Source organism: Lepisosteus oculatus, chromosome 2, assembly GCF_040954835.1.
Source record: "Lepisosteus oculatus isolate fLepOcu1 chromosome 2, fLepOcu1.hap2, whole genome shotgun sequence".
NCBI classification, from domain to species: Eukaryota; Metazoa; Chordata; class Actinopteri; order Semionotiformes; family Lepisosteidae; genus Lepisosteus; species Lepisosteus oculatus.
In genome coordinates this window covers 38,783,785-38,801,679 of record NC_090697.1, presented here as the reverse complement: position 1 = coordinate 38,801,679, position 17,895 = coordinate 38,783,785, and the positions used below count along the sequence as shown (strand labels likewise).

General features: G+C 34.1%; 1 long non-coding RNA gene across 1 annotated transcript; it reads left to right on the top strand.

Annotated features, from left to right (window-relative positions):
• Positions 1 to 591: 591 nt before the first annotated feature.
• On the top strand, positions 592 to 11,512 carry LOC107077834 (uncharacterized). Its single transcript, XR_001478820.2, has 3 exons — positions 592 to 984; positions 4,809 to 4,880; positions 7,667 to 11,512. It is a non-coding gene; the product is annotated as an uncharacterized lncRNA (long non-coding RNA).
• Positions 11,513 to 17,895: the final 6,383 nt, after the last annotated feature.

Sequence of the window (17,895 nt, the reverse complement as noted above, 5' to 3'; positions counted from 1 at the left end):
GGTCTTTAGCTGTTGTAGTAGAGAAATAACCTTTTATTATTTATTTTAGCCCTCACAGAATTTCTTTCCATCTCTCACCTAGCTTATAAAGTGCATTTTGTAGTCAGACATATACTCCTAAAATTATACCTTTCGAATGTTTTTTATGAGTCTGAACCATATGGATTCTGGGACCTCTAGATGTTCTTCCTGATCCCAAATACTGTTTATTAGTTGTATGGTCAAATTCCAATGATGACTAAAAGAGCTGACAAATATGAAGAGATAGCATGCTTTAACTTGCCTGACAGTGCTGGTCGAAGATCAGGGCTGTTACATCGCCCCAAAAGAAAAACCCAAAACACCAACACAGATTTTGAATGCTAAGCTAATTATAATTCAGTTGGGATGTGGTTTCACCAGACCCTAGCAGAATGTGCATGTAATGACTGAAAAGCATGTATGATGCAGGCTTGCATATATTTGAATTAGTGGATTTGGATATACAGTGCATGACAAGCATGTATGCTGCACTTGACTAATAACAGGCTAGCATGAACTGGAACTCTGTAGTGGGCAGCAGCAGACACTGCAGTTCTCCGGACGCTTAGCCTGACAATGGAACAGAATTGCTGCTTGCTCAATTAGTTAGACTATAGAACATATTTCAATCTGACTCCCAAAATGTGAAGGAATATCTGTCACATATGTTGCTAGAGGCTTTAGGAAGGGGAAGAGTCCAAGCCGACACTGATCAGTTGGATGCCAACTGAAAAACGGAGGAGACATGGGAGGGGAAACCCATTGCTGTAACTGCCTAGTCCTGCTGTAGGGGCAGTTTGGGAGTGAACGAGGAAGCCCGGATCTGGTGCAGAATGATGCTGTCTGTTGACACCTATGGGGCAAAATGGGAGTCAATGACCAGGGGATCCTATTGTGGACAACAACAAGAAGAATGGGAGAGAGGAGAAGAGATGAAAAAACAGATGTAGGCTGGGTCCTGAGGTGAGCAAGGCTGGAAATTCGCCCAGAGATGAAAGAGAAAGGGAAAAGGAAAATGAACAGAGTGGTTGAGATTAGGAAGAAAGAGAGAGCAATGGAAGGGAGAAAAAACTGCCACATTTGAATATATTTTCAATACTGCCATTTTTGAACATATGACTCTCTAGCCAGGAGTTCAAAGCCCTGACTGCTGCTTTGCACTGATATTATATGTGAGGGCATGACATATCATATACTATATAAATCATTCAAACTCTCTTTACATTTAAGAGAGTTTAAAAATTTAAGGTTTAAAAATTGTGAAATTATTTTAAATTCAAAATTTTTAAATAAAAGCTATCTCTTTCCTGTATAATGAATCTGCATTAACATTTTTTAAGTGTTTCATTGCATGGTGGGTGAAGACTAATTGTGACACAAAACAGTAAATTCACTACAAAATGTTACAATTGCTTTTTAAAAATATCACTACAGCTGGAAAACACTATAGTTGGAAAATCACTGCATTAACTTTCTTTAAAATTAATATCTGATTTGTTTTGTCCTTGGGTGCCTCTTAAAGACCAGATCATTTGAGATATCTCCTATTAGTCTTTAAAATCAAATCGGAAAAAGTATGGTAATTGGTATGCTTCCTGTCTTTGAAACACTGTTCCAAAATTATATCAGGAATGTTGGCATTATTGAATTTTAAGATCAATAGCAGATGTACCCTCCATTGAAGTGAGGTCTAAACCTTTTAGGATAGAAGTCACATGCTTAAAGGCAGTATGAAGATTTAAAGCTTAAATAAGTTATGCTTCTTAATTTTATTGATTGTTATAAGTTGTAAATTGATACCTCTGTAGGTATATTTTGTTGTAAACATATTAAACAGCATTAAAGTTGTCTCATTTAATTGTATTAAGGTGTTATTTTTAGATGATTGATTTGTTTTTCTAAATTCGATCTATTTCTTCTTCCTTGTTAATATTGATTTTTAATAATTTAAAAAGGACTAAAGTTGCAATTTAGTATACCAGATTTTGTTCTGTAACATAAAGTAATAAATATAAAAATGTATGGTTTACATTGAAAAAACTAACCGTTCCGTGAAGAATTTAAAATGGCTTAATAAGTACATGTAACATTAAGTCTTTAAAATTGTGTATTGCAAAATATTATATCAAGAGTATCAAAAGTGAGCACATATTTTTCCTTTTTTTTCTTGGAGCTTCAGGAGCATTATCTGAACTGAGAAACCCACTTCTCAATTCAGCTCCAAGGCCACTGACAAAAGGATTGTGCAAATGAGCCTTTAAATCCCTAAATAGTGACTGCACAATGCACGAAAGAATGTAGCCTTGGACAAAGGGCAATATTCACAGTTTAGCTCAGGGTGATGGATATGAAACGACGCATGAACATGGGTTTGTTGTTGGTCCGAGCAGGCCGCAAACCCCTGCTGAGATCCCCAAAGACCAAGCTCTGTAATGCAAACAGCCTGGTCGAACCCGCAAACAATTAGAATATACTAACTGGCCATTATCTGAACTTCACCTTCCTCTCATGATTGATATGGGAAATTTATGCTACATAGTTTCTTACGGTGAAAAATACCATTTTTCTTTGTTTACAGCAGAAACAGTTATTCACTTCAGGGCAAATATTAAAAATGAGATCTTGGCAATTTAATGCTATTTTTATATCAATCAAAGGTTTCAATTCAGTCTGTTTTACATACATAAATGGTTTAATTTAAATCTAAAAGGGTGACACAATACCATTTAATGTTCTTATTTTCAGACAATTTAGCCTTATTTTATTAAAACTACTTCAGATAAAAATAGGGCTAAATAATGTATGCTCTTCTTTGCATACAGCTTGTGGTTGAAACAAATTGGTTAAGAAATAAAAATCCATTTAGTATGAGTGAAATGCATGGGGTATGGTAAAAGAAAGTTTTAGAGTAAGAAACAATTTCAAATATCAAAGAATGGTGCTAGGGACAGACATTTAAATTAATGTAACATACTGTAAATTATGCTCTGTATCAATGTATAAACAGCATTATACAGTATATTCTAAGCATTATGAATGCTGAAAAAGTTCAAATTGGGTTGAACTTTATTTCTTGTTACACAGTGAATAATCCTTTCTTTTATTCTAAATGATAATTCAGTAACGTCAAAATATGTAACACTTCAAAAGTTAGAATGAATTCTAACTGCATATAGGGATACCACCTGTAGTGGATTTTTAAAAGATGCCTTGAAAGTGTGAAAAAATCCAATACCCAGCAGGGGTGAACCAAGAGTATCATGTCTGTCTTACAGCTGTTTGGTGATGTCTCTACTGTAGGCTACAAGCATTCAACAGACATTCCTAATAGACTTTGAAGAACTGGTACCTTGAGGATCATGTAACTGAACACTGGGTGAAAAACATTGCAACACACCCTCTCATTAAATTCATTTCTGTGTTAAAGGAAAGCAATTAATCTCTGTTTGACTGCTTTACAAGTTTGTACCAAATGCAAGTTGAAAGACATTGAGTCAAGATTTATGATTGAAGATTTTACTGAGCATGAACAGAGATCAGGTGCTTACAATTAAATTCATACTTAACACTGTTTTTGTTTATGTGCAATGTGACTTTAAAACTTCAAAAGCAAGTAAGTGAACATGAAAAGTAGTTATACTGTATTTCTTTCTAAACAATAAAGACAAGTGTGACACATAGAAAAGTTATATTCTACTTACCTTATACAGAGAACTTTTCAAAACACCAAATATCCTATCTGGGGACCAAATAAGTATAGCAATTCATTTGTGATAAATATTCACCTTTCTGTAATTTAAGGAAAACAGGTAAACATGTTGCACATTTTCTTTATGCTTTACCTTTGAAGTTCTCCAAATGTCTCTCTATTTAAAGTTGGTATTATGAATTGTTAGGACCGGTCACATTCCTTTTCTATTGTTTCTGAGAAGGATGTATTACTGAGATTTGTAAGTCAATAAAAGTGGGGGTGATTTGGCAACTGCAAATGCTCAATCCAGGTAACATAAGAGTTTACACAACAGCTTACACAAAAACACTCAAAAGGACACACTGAAGGGTTGCAAAATCCAAAATACTTAAATATTTTATCATACGTAGTCAACTTAATGTCATATATACACTTAATTGTCACTGTTTTGCCTTTTGGTTCTGATTTTCTGCTGTGTTTGAAATACTGGTTTGGGGACCATTGGGGTACTGTAATAGACTCTAATAGATTTTATTTGTGAGAATTTCTAGTAACAGTAATAGCAGTTCCCCATTATGTTTTACCCAACAATTCATCTTGGAGACAATTTTTCCCTCCAATAATTCATCCCCTGGTAATCCAACACCAATTTAATGAATGGATATTTTGTAAGAATCACTAATTGAAATAGTTTAGATTTAATTTTAAGATAATTTAATGATTAATATGGAACCCTTGCTCTTATCAGTTTCAGAAAGCTAGCTTTCTAAAAGACACTATTTCTATCAGTTCTGCAGAAGTTATGAATTGAAAAAGAAGCTTAATGAATGTTGCTCTTCAGTTTTGTTTAGTAGGCTACAGTCACAGTTACATGTGATACTGCATAGGGATGTGTTTTGAGAGGCATGGGTTTGCCTGTGGTCTCATACAGTATGTGTTTTTCAAAGCCCCTCCTGTCTAAAATATGGCCACAGTGTAAGGCTGCATATTTTCTCTCTTACATCCAAGCTGGAAGAGGCATTTTTCTGTCACAGTGCAAGACTATTGAAATGATTATTTAATAAACTATTATTTCATTTTAAATTTTGTGTTTGAGGTGTGCCTGTTCTCAGGATCCCACCTAGAAGCTGTGCCCCTTTTGTGAACCACCCCATGTGGCATCTCACAGGTTAGTAATAAGCATTTAACATTTTGCTTTGTGAAATAACTTTAGCTGATGCAAGAACAACAAAGAAAGAATCAGACCTAGACTGCACCTAGACTGAAAACATCCCGACCACTGGTAATATACTGCACATTTTTTTTCTATTTGTACTGCATGACTTAACAAAGTTCCAAACACAGCTCATGGACCCAATGGAACCCATCCAGATCAGCCTTCCAACTCGCCATCAGTATTGGCTGTGTGCGATGGCTTTCTTCTATAGATTACTAACCAGTGACAATGCCAAAGGCAGGCAATAGGTGAAATGTGAAATTCTCCACAGAAGTTTGTTTCTTTTCCCTCCCATCTCTCCCTAACATTCTCCCCCTAAAAAGTGAGGTGTCAATGAGGTGTCAATGAAGCAAAACAGTTTGCAAACGTCCCTATCCTATAACAAATCATGCAAGAGTCTTTGAGCAATCTCCACTTGTTTTTCTCAAGTCCATCTCTGTCTCCCAGATCAGACAGATTCTGATGTCCCTACTGCAACTAACCTACTGCTGAGCAACATAAATTCAATAACAACAGTTTAGAAATTAAATTAATAGATAAACCTAGTCTGAATAGTCTGATCATTAGCCACACCTGTATTTGTAAGGAAATCACTTTCCTGTAGGTAAATCACTATAATACATGCTATTACAACACCATGCTATAAAAAGACTACTGCTTTCAAGTAACAACAAAATACAGGCAAAACACCAGTTACCAGAAATTCTTAATGCTTCACATTGAATATAGAATTAAATTGAATAGGTTGTTTGTTATTATGTTTTTGTGTATAATTTGTGTAAGGCTTATTTATGCTTTTTGTGTTTTGCCATTAAATTTGATGTTTTCAGCAAATCTAGTAGTTTGCTGTTTTGTTTCATAGTTAGTCATAATATCTTGTGTTTAAAAACTATGAGCTAGACACCATCAGGCCTGGGTAATTTATTTAAGTGCTCTTAGTCCCTGATACTGCTGATTAACTGAGATTACTCAGGATTGTCTGGGGTAATCTGGGACAATTTATTTGTGTCTTCCCTAAATATCTGTACAAAATCTTCTTAAAAGTACACTTGCCTTTTCTGTTTCTACATTTAATTTAATTGTTATCTCTTTGGCTTAGGTTTGTCAGTCTACTATTATTCTGAAAAATAAAACAACCAGGTGATCAGTTTTCATCTTTATAAAGAAATGAATCTTGAACTATTCTGTTTTGATGGCATAGTCCCAAGTCCTAAGTATGTTAAGTTATAAAACCCTGTAAAACCTATGCCAACTTGTAGTATCTACATACTGTGTAGTGATGCAGCAGTCAGACAACTGAAGAAAAAAAAAACATTTGCCATTTATGTTAAAAATATATTTAAATTATTATTTAACATAATATTTACCTTTGTGTGTTTTGGATATATATACTGTATATATATTAAATTCTTCAGTTCAACATAGTACTGTATGTGTTTTTGTTTTCTTTAAAAACCTATTATATTCTATATGCTATAATATAGAGTTAAAGTGTATTTGATCTGGTTTCTTTTTGGGGGACTTGTTAATATTTTTCTTTGAAATAGTTTTCTTCGGCCTAATACATTTTTTTTTAAAACTACATAATTACCATAGAAGCAATTATCAGTATCATTCACCAGGGGACTTGAGCATTTCTTAGAGAAACAGACATATATACAGTATATATATTTGATTTGGAATATATATTGATTGATAAGTATTCAAATAATGTATGATGTTTGAATAGGTTTAACTATTCATGTCAAAAGAGGATATGTCTTTGGAGTATATCTTTTTCAGTTTGTAATATGATTTTCATGGATTTGTCAGTAAGCAACAGTGACCTCTAAGGCAGCCTTCAATAGAAAGGTCTGGATCAACAGTAAAATATCCTCTAACAAGTTTTCCTTTAAAACCCAACTTTAATTTGAATATTTTTTCAAATTTTTCAAATCTTACACCTAAACAAAACAATTATTCATTCATCTTCAGTTTCTGGATTGCCTAATTAAAGAACATAATACAAAATAAATGACAAAAAGTCAGACATCACCTCTATTAGTAGAGTATGCTATTTCCAGATAGTATTTTGTTGATGATCTTTATAAGAATTTTTATAATTTGGTAAATAATTAATTCATTATTACTATCTAATTATTTAATTACTATATATAATTAATTATTACATTATTTGTTACGATCGCTAACCCCTCCTCTTAAGGGCGCTCCAGCCCTTCCTTGTTCTCTCCCATTGTCTGCACCTGTTCCCTATTCCCACTCCCCGTTAAAAGCCAGACGCGGACCTCACTCCTCGTTCCTCATTGATTTCCGCATCGTGAGAGCCCGGGGTCCTGCTGTGTCTGGCTCCGTTATGGTTTTAACTTTCTGTTCCTGATCCCTTGCCCCGCCGGTCCCGACCCGGCTCATGGTTTTAACCCCTGGATGGATCTCCTGGCTTTGGACTCTTCTCTCCTGTTTGGATTCCTCGTTTGGACTTTGGCTTTGTTTGTTCGCCTGGACTCACTTTCCAGTACACCAGCTCACATTGGACACGCCCCCCTGTATCCTGACCTTTTCCTGCATGACTTTCTCCCTCGTGTTTCTTCACTATTCTGGATCGCGTCGTCTGCATAGGGCCCAGAAGGAACTGCTAATTGACATTATTATAAGCTTGTAGTAATATAATAAGTTATAATGTTACAGGCAAGGGTATTGCCCATTATAAATAATAATAAAATGTTTTCTTCTCTTTTCAGCATGGAATAAACCTATTACATGCTGACACAGCTACACATCTGAACTAAGATTGATATTTTGTTTGTGGAACTTGTACTATTATTTGCAAGCCCACGTAAAATGTCTTTGAAATGTGTTTCAAATGCAGTCCAAAGCCTGTGTAAAGTGTTAAAATTTTAGAATAAGTAGTACAATAGTTGATGATTTTCAACTTTTTTTGACTCCATAGTCAATTTTCTACTGATTTTGGGGAAGTAAAACTGTAAAAGTAAAAATCTAGTAAGAGATAATATAAAGAAAAAAGAAAACTAATATGTTGCTTATCTTACCAATGTTTTGGTATTGTCATGGGATTTGAATAATAAAGGAGATGAGCATTTAAGTGCTGAGGCCTGTATCAGCAGTGTTTACATTTTTGAGAGGCATGACAACCTACCCTTGTAAAACAGCCATATAGAGAAAAAATCTTTTTTTTTCTGGAAATTTGATGATAAGTTAGTGTATCCTTCGTAAGTTTGAATTTTGACTATGCCATCCTCTACTTGAGACTGTGAGATGCAGTGGTCAGCCCATCCATGGTTTCTTTCTGCACAGCAGTGACCCCTGTAGCTTGTCTGGTTCCTTGTATGTTAACAGTAAGTATAGGTTGTCCAGATGTCTTCAGTGCTGCTACAACAGTTGAGAATGTGAGCTGAACCCATTCAGCTCTTGATTCAACAATTTAATGACTCATGATAATGAAACTTCTAAAAGTTATTGCTAATTGTGCAGATCAGCCAATTCTTAAGCTTTGTATCTGTCATACCATTTATATTTTATTTTCTAGGGAAAGCAAATGGCTTAATCTTTTTACAATCAAGTTTTCCTGAGAGATATTAAGCATTTGTAAAGTTGAAGCTTACCTTGGTCTGTTTTAAATTTGAGTTGTTTTCATTTCTTAAGCTAGAGTCAAGAATTCAGTTTAAATGCATCATTTACAGGAGTGACTAAAATGATCATTTTTAGGGGATATTTTATGATTTGCCATTAATTAATAATTTTATAAGCTCATCCTTGTGAACAATTTATTTGGGCAGCTTGATGGCATCTTAAAATGTAATACTAAACTGCAATTTAAATGGAAATGTCCAGGGTCCTACATGTCCTTACACTCATCAAATAACTCTTCTTCAATAATCCATGCACTGGTATATAAGGACTTTATATATTTATTCATATGGAAATTCTAAAGATATACAGTAGAAATGGGAATGTTTAGGAGCACTAGTAGACATACTGTATCTGATAGTCAAAGGCCACAAGGCCAGAGTTCTTTCAACCCTAGCTGTTAATTAAGTGATCTAATTGTTTTCTAACTTTCCTTCCAGGTTTGAAGGATATGGTATTTTAAGAACAACTACAACCCTTGGTGAAAACATGGTGCCCCCCAAGACTAGGATTACCAGCCACTGTTTTAGACTCATAGAAACAGATAGTTATGAGATAATGCTCTTCCTTAATTTTTCTTAATTCTTAATTTAATATTCTTAATTAAATTCAGTAATGTTTTAGAATTGTTACAATTTCAGCCATATATGAAGAGAGCATTTCACAAATCCAAAAACACTAGATCTCACTGTTACAATCTTATCACGTACGCTAACAAAAAGGTTAACCCATCAAGTCAATGCCACACTCCTAGACAGTTACAGGACAAAAAGTTACAGCATTGCCTAAAGATTCCTTTAATTGAAGTCAAGGCAGCGAGGAAAGCAATAAATTAGTTCTGTTGCCTGTATTTTGATAAAACAGCAATTTCCTCAGCTGAATTGTGATGAAGTGGCACTATTGATATCGGCAACAAAACGCACCAAAAAAACATTCTGTTGCAGGTTGCGCTTTCAAGGGGGAGTGATCTATGTGGAGTACACATGAGTCCACAAAGCCTCTGAAAGGGCCACCATGGCAGCCAGCGAGGCGCTCGGACTTCAAGGAGCCTTCTTCAAAGCCTTCCAATGTATTTGAAAATACACGGCATTCAGGCTCAGCGGATTTCCCTTTTGTCTCCAGTCATCAGAAGCGAGTGACATCTTGAACGCCTCAAGAAGATTAAATAGCAAAGCTCAGTCGGAAGCTAAGAGAGAAAAAGGAAAGGGTCGGCCATTATGGAGCAGGTCCTTTCTTGTCAGTGAAAGAGCATTCAAGGAGGGCTATTGGGAGAAGAAGGCGTAGATAAAGCACACAATGATGGGGAGAAAGGGAGAACTCTGAGTGGAACCAGAGGGAGGAGGGCAGCACTGAATGGGGATTAGTGCAGCTTCATGGCAAGAAAAGGGGAATCTTAGTTGAGATGAAAATGAGGAATCACTACTCTGGTCATTCGGTTCACTAAGCAGTAACAAAGCATGATGGGAGGTACTTGACATAACACTCTTCCAGGCCATGTTTAGCCCCATTGCAGGGCAAGGAAAAACATATTTTAACTTATTAAACATTTAAGGGGAAGTAACCATGTGGATTGTTTTTAAGTAGTCTAAAGGAAACATAGAAGAAATCCACATCTACTGTAGTAATGTCTTCAAAACATAAATACTGCATACTGTAGACTACAAGAAGTGGTACTGTACCATTGTTAAGAATTTGTTATTAAAAGTTAGAAAAGGGAATTTATTAAGAAAAAATCTGAATAAGTTTCATAATTGATTTGCTGTTGCTTAGTGAAAAGTAAAAGAAAAGGTGTTGCTGAATGACACCTTGTGAAACCTTAGCTTTGTGATAAATTAAAATATTATGTACTGTATTCCCAAGATGAAACCTAGAAATTGTTCACACAGTAGTACTGCTTTTGCCTGGAAACAGAACACTCATTATGATATGCAATAAATGTTAAAATGTGAACTTAAACTTTACTCTTAAAGGTATTAAATAAACTCATTAACAGTATATTGAAATCCTGCATTTAAATATGTGATCCTCAAACGACTGTTTCCAAAATTTGCATTTGACATTTCAATGTTATGTCACAGGAGAAACATATTTGCTTTTCCTGAGCAAGAACACATCATGGCACATGACCTTGATGTTCAACAGCAGAGCATACAAAGTTTTATTTCAGTCCATCTATTTCTGTATAAAGACCAGTACTCCCTTGTTGCTTGCTTTATTTCTTTCTTTAATCTACACAGATGTGTGATTATATTGGTAACATTTATTTAATATCAAATAAATAGTGTTGTATCAAAGTTTTGACATACTTAAGTGTAATTAACAATTTGAAAATCCTGCAGAATGTCTGTGTTTACCAAATAACTTGTGATGAAATCCAATTGCAATATAGTGTGTACTTAATGAAAAGCCTATTGAGACAGAGTAAGACTGGACTTCCTTCCAAGAAAACCGTACATACTTTGATAACATAGTTGCTTTCCTCTGCTATTTTTCTCTTTTTCAGTGAGCCAAATATATTGTGAGTTACATACCCTTAATTGCTTATTATTGCACATATCTGTTGCCACTTAAGAGATACAAAATTATTTTGATTTATCCATAATTTACTGGTAGTCATAATAGTCATTTTTCAAACAGTTAGTAATAAATATACTGTAGATAAAAACAGAAGATTATAAACAAACAAATATCATTACAAATAGAGCCAGCTTTAAGTTCTTGTATTTTTATATCTAGTACTTGAGGGAACAGAACAACAAGGAAAACGAACCTGGGGTGTGATGAAGGAACATTTTTTAATCCAGGGTGGAGCCAGGAGAGGTTCAATCATTGGCTAAATGAGAGAGTCTCATATTGAATTACCTGGTTGGGAGATGTTTTCCAAAAATTTTAAGTATTTGTCTGAAGAGCAATATGTTTATATGTCTTTCAGGAAGCTGGACATTGAAGGCTTCTGTGGTTTCTTGTAAGAAGAGAAATGATGTACTCCTCAATTTGAGTGCTTTATGCATCATTCAGGATTCATGATCTTGGATCAAGCCTTATGTTGCACCATAAATATGGTTTGTTTCACAGAAAATAAATCTCAATCTTGATTTAAATACATCTAAAGAAATCAAAGTGTTCTCTATTGTGCTATATAATCAACATATTAATCACATGCATAGCTTTGTCTTTTCAGAAGAAAAATAATTTTAAAATGTTTACGTTTATTAAGATGGGACTACAAAGTTTATAATGAACGTTATATGAGGTTTTCAGAAGCTGATTTTTTTACCCCCATTTGGCGTAATGGCTTGTGAACTTAGGAATGGCATTATGGAAATGATCTTTCATTGTGCATTTGAATAGAACATCCCCCTTATTTATGCCCTGCTAACCTCCCATACAAAGCATAGTGGCTAGATTTATTATTCTTATACTACAAGCCGCTCATTAAACTACTGCATATATTAAACCAATAAAGCCAATTAAGTACAAACTATGAATGTGTTTATTTATTATTAGTCTCATTGACATTATGGAATTTGAGTGATCATGTCTTCTAAAAAATGCTTCAGATAAAGCTTGCACCTTAATCGGTCTCCTTCAAATGTAGTTTAAGCAGAAGTCTAAAGGAACTCTTCCCTATTCAAAATATAATTATCACTGAACACAGAAATTTAAACTGCACCAGACAAAACACATACTCGACAACCAATTTGAAGAAATACACAAAGGTAGGGATAAGGCTAGGTTTATTAATTGTTAAATTTGAATGGTCTCTGCTTCCACATCATTTAATGGCCACCCAAAGGTTTACCCAGCCTCCTTCAACCCCCCACCAACCTCCTTACACAGCACCCCACCAACATGAAACATAATTTGTCAAATTTCCATGTTGTCCCAGAATAACCACCTGGAGAATAGTATGAAATGTCAACTGTTATATCAGTCTTCTGGCATGTGAAGCAGCAACTTGCTTGTCAAAGTGCAGTCAGCTGAAACAAAGTTAACATGATTGTCTCATTCATTAAGAATATGATAAACTATATGAAGTAAAGAATGAATATCTATCTAAATGATGATGTATGTATTTTTATCACAATTTAAAGGGCAAACTTTTAGCTATAGTGGATGGTTGTGATTGTTATTCTCTGGAAGAGAGAGAAAGTTACATGAATTCTTTTTTAGGGGTGGCATTGGGTGTGTGTAAAAATATTAATTTAAATAAAATTGGTTTCTTGGGTATGTATTATTACAGTTTTAAGACTAAATGTATCATAATCTGTAAATGTTTGTAAATAGATAGGTATTATTGATGCAACAGAGAAAATATTATTACTGTAAATGTGACTGTTTATTTTAAAAAGTCAGTATTTAAAAATATAGTATTTAAAGACAGTGAGAGATATGAAACTGTGAGCTGACAAAGAATATCTACCATATTTGATATTGATATTTTATTAGATAAAGTATTATTACACAACAAACTTTTTGGTTTTCATTAGAAAGAACTTATCTGTATCTTTACAGATGAAACATATTCTAATTTATTTTTTAGAAAACTCATAATACATAAAAATCTAACAAGGGAACAAAAATGTACATTGTAGACTAGGCTACCATATTTGTTTACTATTTTCCCATGTATGAGAAAATATGTGTAGGAATTTGTTAATAATGTCTTAGATCTAGTAGTTGTATTATATTTATTAACATTTCTTTAACTGACAATCTGTAAAACATAACATAAAGTTACAATACAAATTATATTGCACCATAACCTCTGCTAAAAACTTTAGAATGCAATTAGTTAAGACCTTACAGCTACGGTTAATGAAACTCTAGTTAGTGTCATTGAAAATCCTTTACATGCATTAGATAAGTTAAAGCGTTTTTATCCATCAGCAATAGATAAAATAGCTTTGGAATGCCTGAGAGTATAAAAAAAATAGGTTAGAGGGTTTGTTTCACAAGAATGCTAAGCTGTAGAAAAGCTGTAGGCTTTGTTTTGGAACTGTCATACTGAAGGAGGTGAGGATGGATTAAAATTGCACCATGGGCCCTAAACAGAGGACCCCTGTAGGTAGACCAAGCCTTTCAATCTTCTGATCAACGGACCTGAAACAAGAATGCAGGAGGCTTGCGTTCCCACGTTCTTTGACAGTTTCCTACTGCAGTTTGCCTCTGTTCAGTCTCTCCCTTACACAATTATGCTATTGGAATAATGACTTATTTGGCCTACTCGCATTGTTTGCATAGGCAGATTTTTAATTATAAATATGAAAAATAGTTTAAAAAATTGTTTTCAACCCATTAGGGTAGATAAAGCAATTCTGTAATTTTCTTTTATTTACACCAATCTTGTGTCTTAAAAAAAAGAATTAATTTCTCTTTTAGTATCAAATCACCAAACATATTCTAAAGACATTTAGATATATTTTGACTGTTATTGAGGTTTCAGTGTAATCCTTTTCCATTTATAGTTTTTTCTTCTTAAAAAGGATGTTGTAAAGGAGGAGACGGATATTACATTTGTGTGCAGTAACAGTAATATTCAAATTCACTAGTAATATTTAACTGATAGTTTATTGGGACTACTATACTTTTACTTTTTTTATTTAAATAGCTGACACAATTTATTTTAAAAGTGTAGTGAAAAGGTTTGCAATGGGGATCTTAAGTGAGATGAAGACATTGAAATCTTCATACAAGAATTTTGACACCTTTCGTTTTTGGTCTGTGTATAAATACATAATACATCAATTATTGGAATAAGATGATTTGCATAGTATAGGATCACCACAATGTCCCATCCAAAATTTAGTCCTGATATGAACAGGAGGTGAAGCCACTCTACTTGAAAACTTAATGGATTCTCTCTTAGGAAAATTAAGTTATTTAGTTTTTCAACATACCAATGTAACAGGGCAAAAGGTATTTCATGTTTTATTTTTTATGATGAGTCATGCATTTTAAAATTACTTCAGAACTTAGTTATTGAAATCCATTCAAGGCTGAAGACCTTTTCAAACAGACTTGCATGCTCATTTATACTTTTAAAATCTGTGTTTTATTTGTCACTTGATATTCATTCCATAGTTTCACCTTTTGGACAGGTCACAGTATGTAAAGGAAGCTTTTATGTAATGACTGTCAAAGGTTTGGCAATATGCATTCTCTGAAATTCTTGTGATTTTACACATTCTTTTCTGTAAAAAAGGTCAAATGTAACATCATGATCAGTACAAAGAAAGACTTCACAAAAGAGACAATAGCTATAGGAAATTTGCAAATGAATAATGTCAATAGTGCTTCTTAAACCACAAAAAGTAAACACTCTTAAATGTACTTTTAAAAATCCTATTATACTGCACAATAATGATGTCTCAAAGTCAGTGCATCTTCTTCAGCCCGCACTAACAACAGAAGACAAGTAAAAAGAATGGGCTGAAGATCTCCAGACTTTGCATTTTGTCAGGACTTGATCAGGAGTTATTGGTCATTTAAAGTAATGTGAATAATTCTTCATGTATGTTTTAACTACTGTAGACAAGTGGTGGTGAATTGTTTGTATATGTATTTTTGTATTGTGATATACTATTTAATGTTATTAAAATGACATATTTTACAAACAAAAGCATATTTAAAGATCTTCAGTCAAGTTATATACATGTAGTGTCTATATATAGCATCAATGCATGAGTTTGATTAGTCCGGAATGGAATTTAAACTGAGACACAACAGTGGAATCTTTCATAAAGGCAAACACTTCTTAAATTATTTGGTATCCAAACCAGAGAGCATCTATGAAGGAAGATACATGTTCCTATTAAGTCAAAAATATATAATGGCTTGAAGTGAAATAAAATAAAAAATACTACTGTTGTGGTATTTTTAAAGAGTTCATAAACAGAATGCTTTTACAGGTGGCATGCTTAAAATTTAAAAGAACTACAGAGCATGAAGACAACCACAAAGTTATCAAGACAGATTAAGTAAGACCACTTCACTAAAAAATTTAATAAATCCATTAAGAATTGTTCTATGTATAATAGCACCTAGACACTATCTAAATCAGCACACCCTTTCAAATTGAGTAGCCAGGCAAGCGGGAAACTGGTTAGGGATGTCTCTGTGAAGCAAACAGTAACTTTAAAGGATTTGCCATGTGCTATGTCTGAGATGAGAGCCACTGTTCAGACACTGATTTTCTGAGATCTATACTTTTATACAAATCTGACCTATATGTGGAAGTAGCAAGAAAGACTATTTTACAGAAAAAGACTAATCTCAAATGTTGTATCACACATCATGCAGGCATGTGAGACGCGGCAAAAATTGAACGTTTTGGCCTGAATGCAAACAAACTTTTGCAAACTCAGTATCACCTTATCTGCATCATCCCAGCTGGCTAGCATCTTCATTTTATGGAGTTACGACTCATCAGAACAGATTGTGAAGCTTGTCAGGGTGGAGGGAAAAAAAAGACGCTACAAGCTTATAGGCAAATCATACATGAAAACCTGATTGAGTCAGCCATGAATTTAAACATGAGCCAAAAATTCACATTTCAACAGGACAGTGACTTGCAACACAAGGCCAGGGCCTGAGCCAGAGGAGGTTTTTAAAGAAGAGAATAAAGCCTTGAGTGGCCTAGTCAACTCCAATCTTCAATCCAATGTAACATTTATGTTGAGATTTGATGACCAATACTCAACAAACTAGAATGATTTTGCATGGAACAGTAGACAAAACTATAATATTCCATGTACTGCCTATATATCGCTATTATTGAAAAAAATCTAAAGATCCCAACTTTTGTGAGAGCTATGGTACCATCACTTTGATGGCAAGCTGTATACTCAAATGCTACCTCATTAGTCCAGGCCCTGTTGACCAAATTAGCCACATATGGCTCAGGACATAAGAATAGGGTAAATAAATCCCCTGATAATTCTTATTGAATTATATCTGAGGTTTTATCCACATTGGAGTCCTATTCTGTGTGAAAAGATACAGTGCCCTGCAAAAATATTCACCAACTTTTCCACATCTTGTTGCTGCCTGGGCTTGCAGTCATGACAGTTGGAAGTAGAACTTTACGGTATATCCATCAACCCCTTATCTATTTAATTCAGTACAGAGTCATGGTGGAGCCAGGACTTATCCAGGGAGGAAGGCAGGATACACCCTGCATGGGATGCCAGTCCATCACAACCTACTGTACTCAAAACTAATAAAGCTACAACATGCTAATGCTATATAAATAAAAGATTTATTTATATTTAAATCTCAATCATTTTTTTAAATTGAAGATTCTACAATCTACAATTGTGCAATGTTAAGTACTGCATTCCGACAGCCTTTATTAAGAACATTTTGTCTCTGATAATGTTTATTGCATCATCCATATTATACATGTAACTACACAAACTGTTTCTTTTTGTGCCTTTCTTTTGTTAGATTCTGACTGGCTTCCATGGCATTATTTATGGTCAATTCAATCATATGTTTTTTGGATTAGGAGTCATGAATGCGGTAAAATATTTATGGGCCAACCTTTGGTTTTACAGGCAGCAAATGTTCTTCCCAGATCGCTATTTCTAGGGCCACTCATCAGGAATGCTTGCTTTCACCTCTGTTGTTTGCCTTGACTTTTCGAACCACTTCTCAAGATAATCATTAATGCACTGCTTCTCCACCCATTTCATTAACAATTCTCAACACTGCTTTTCACTCTATGCTGCTTTAACTGTGTTAATACAACACAATGTCTATCATAAAAAACTACATTACTGTCATTAAATGTTGTCGTTTCAAAACTCTATTGAGTTATGCCTTCATAATAAAGTTAAATGTACATCCTTATTCAAATTTCTTTTTATATCTCACCTATTTTCCCCTAGGGAACTGATTTAAATGGTATACTACTAAATTGTTAATTCAAATGAAAAAAGAAGTCACCATTTATTACATTTTCCATTCAGCAGCACCATCTGTGGGGATGCCTAATTCTGCCAAATTATACATTTTACTTCAACTTTCTTTTACCATTGTTTGTTTGGTTGAATCCTGACACTCCTGTATCTTTGTGATCACTTGAAGAATGTCTGGTGTAACAACACAAGAAAGGTTACAGATAAAACAAAGCCATTCAGCCCAAATGGTTCACTTGGGAGACTTCAGTATTTAGTTTATACTACCTAATTATACAATATGATTATGCACTTAAGTACAACTTGACATCTAATGGAAAAAAATCACAAAATTCCAGAGCACATGACCCACTCTTGTATCCCTTTCTCTTCTCCACTTCAGTGAACTAATGGCATTCACA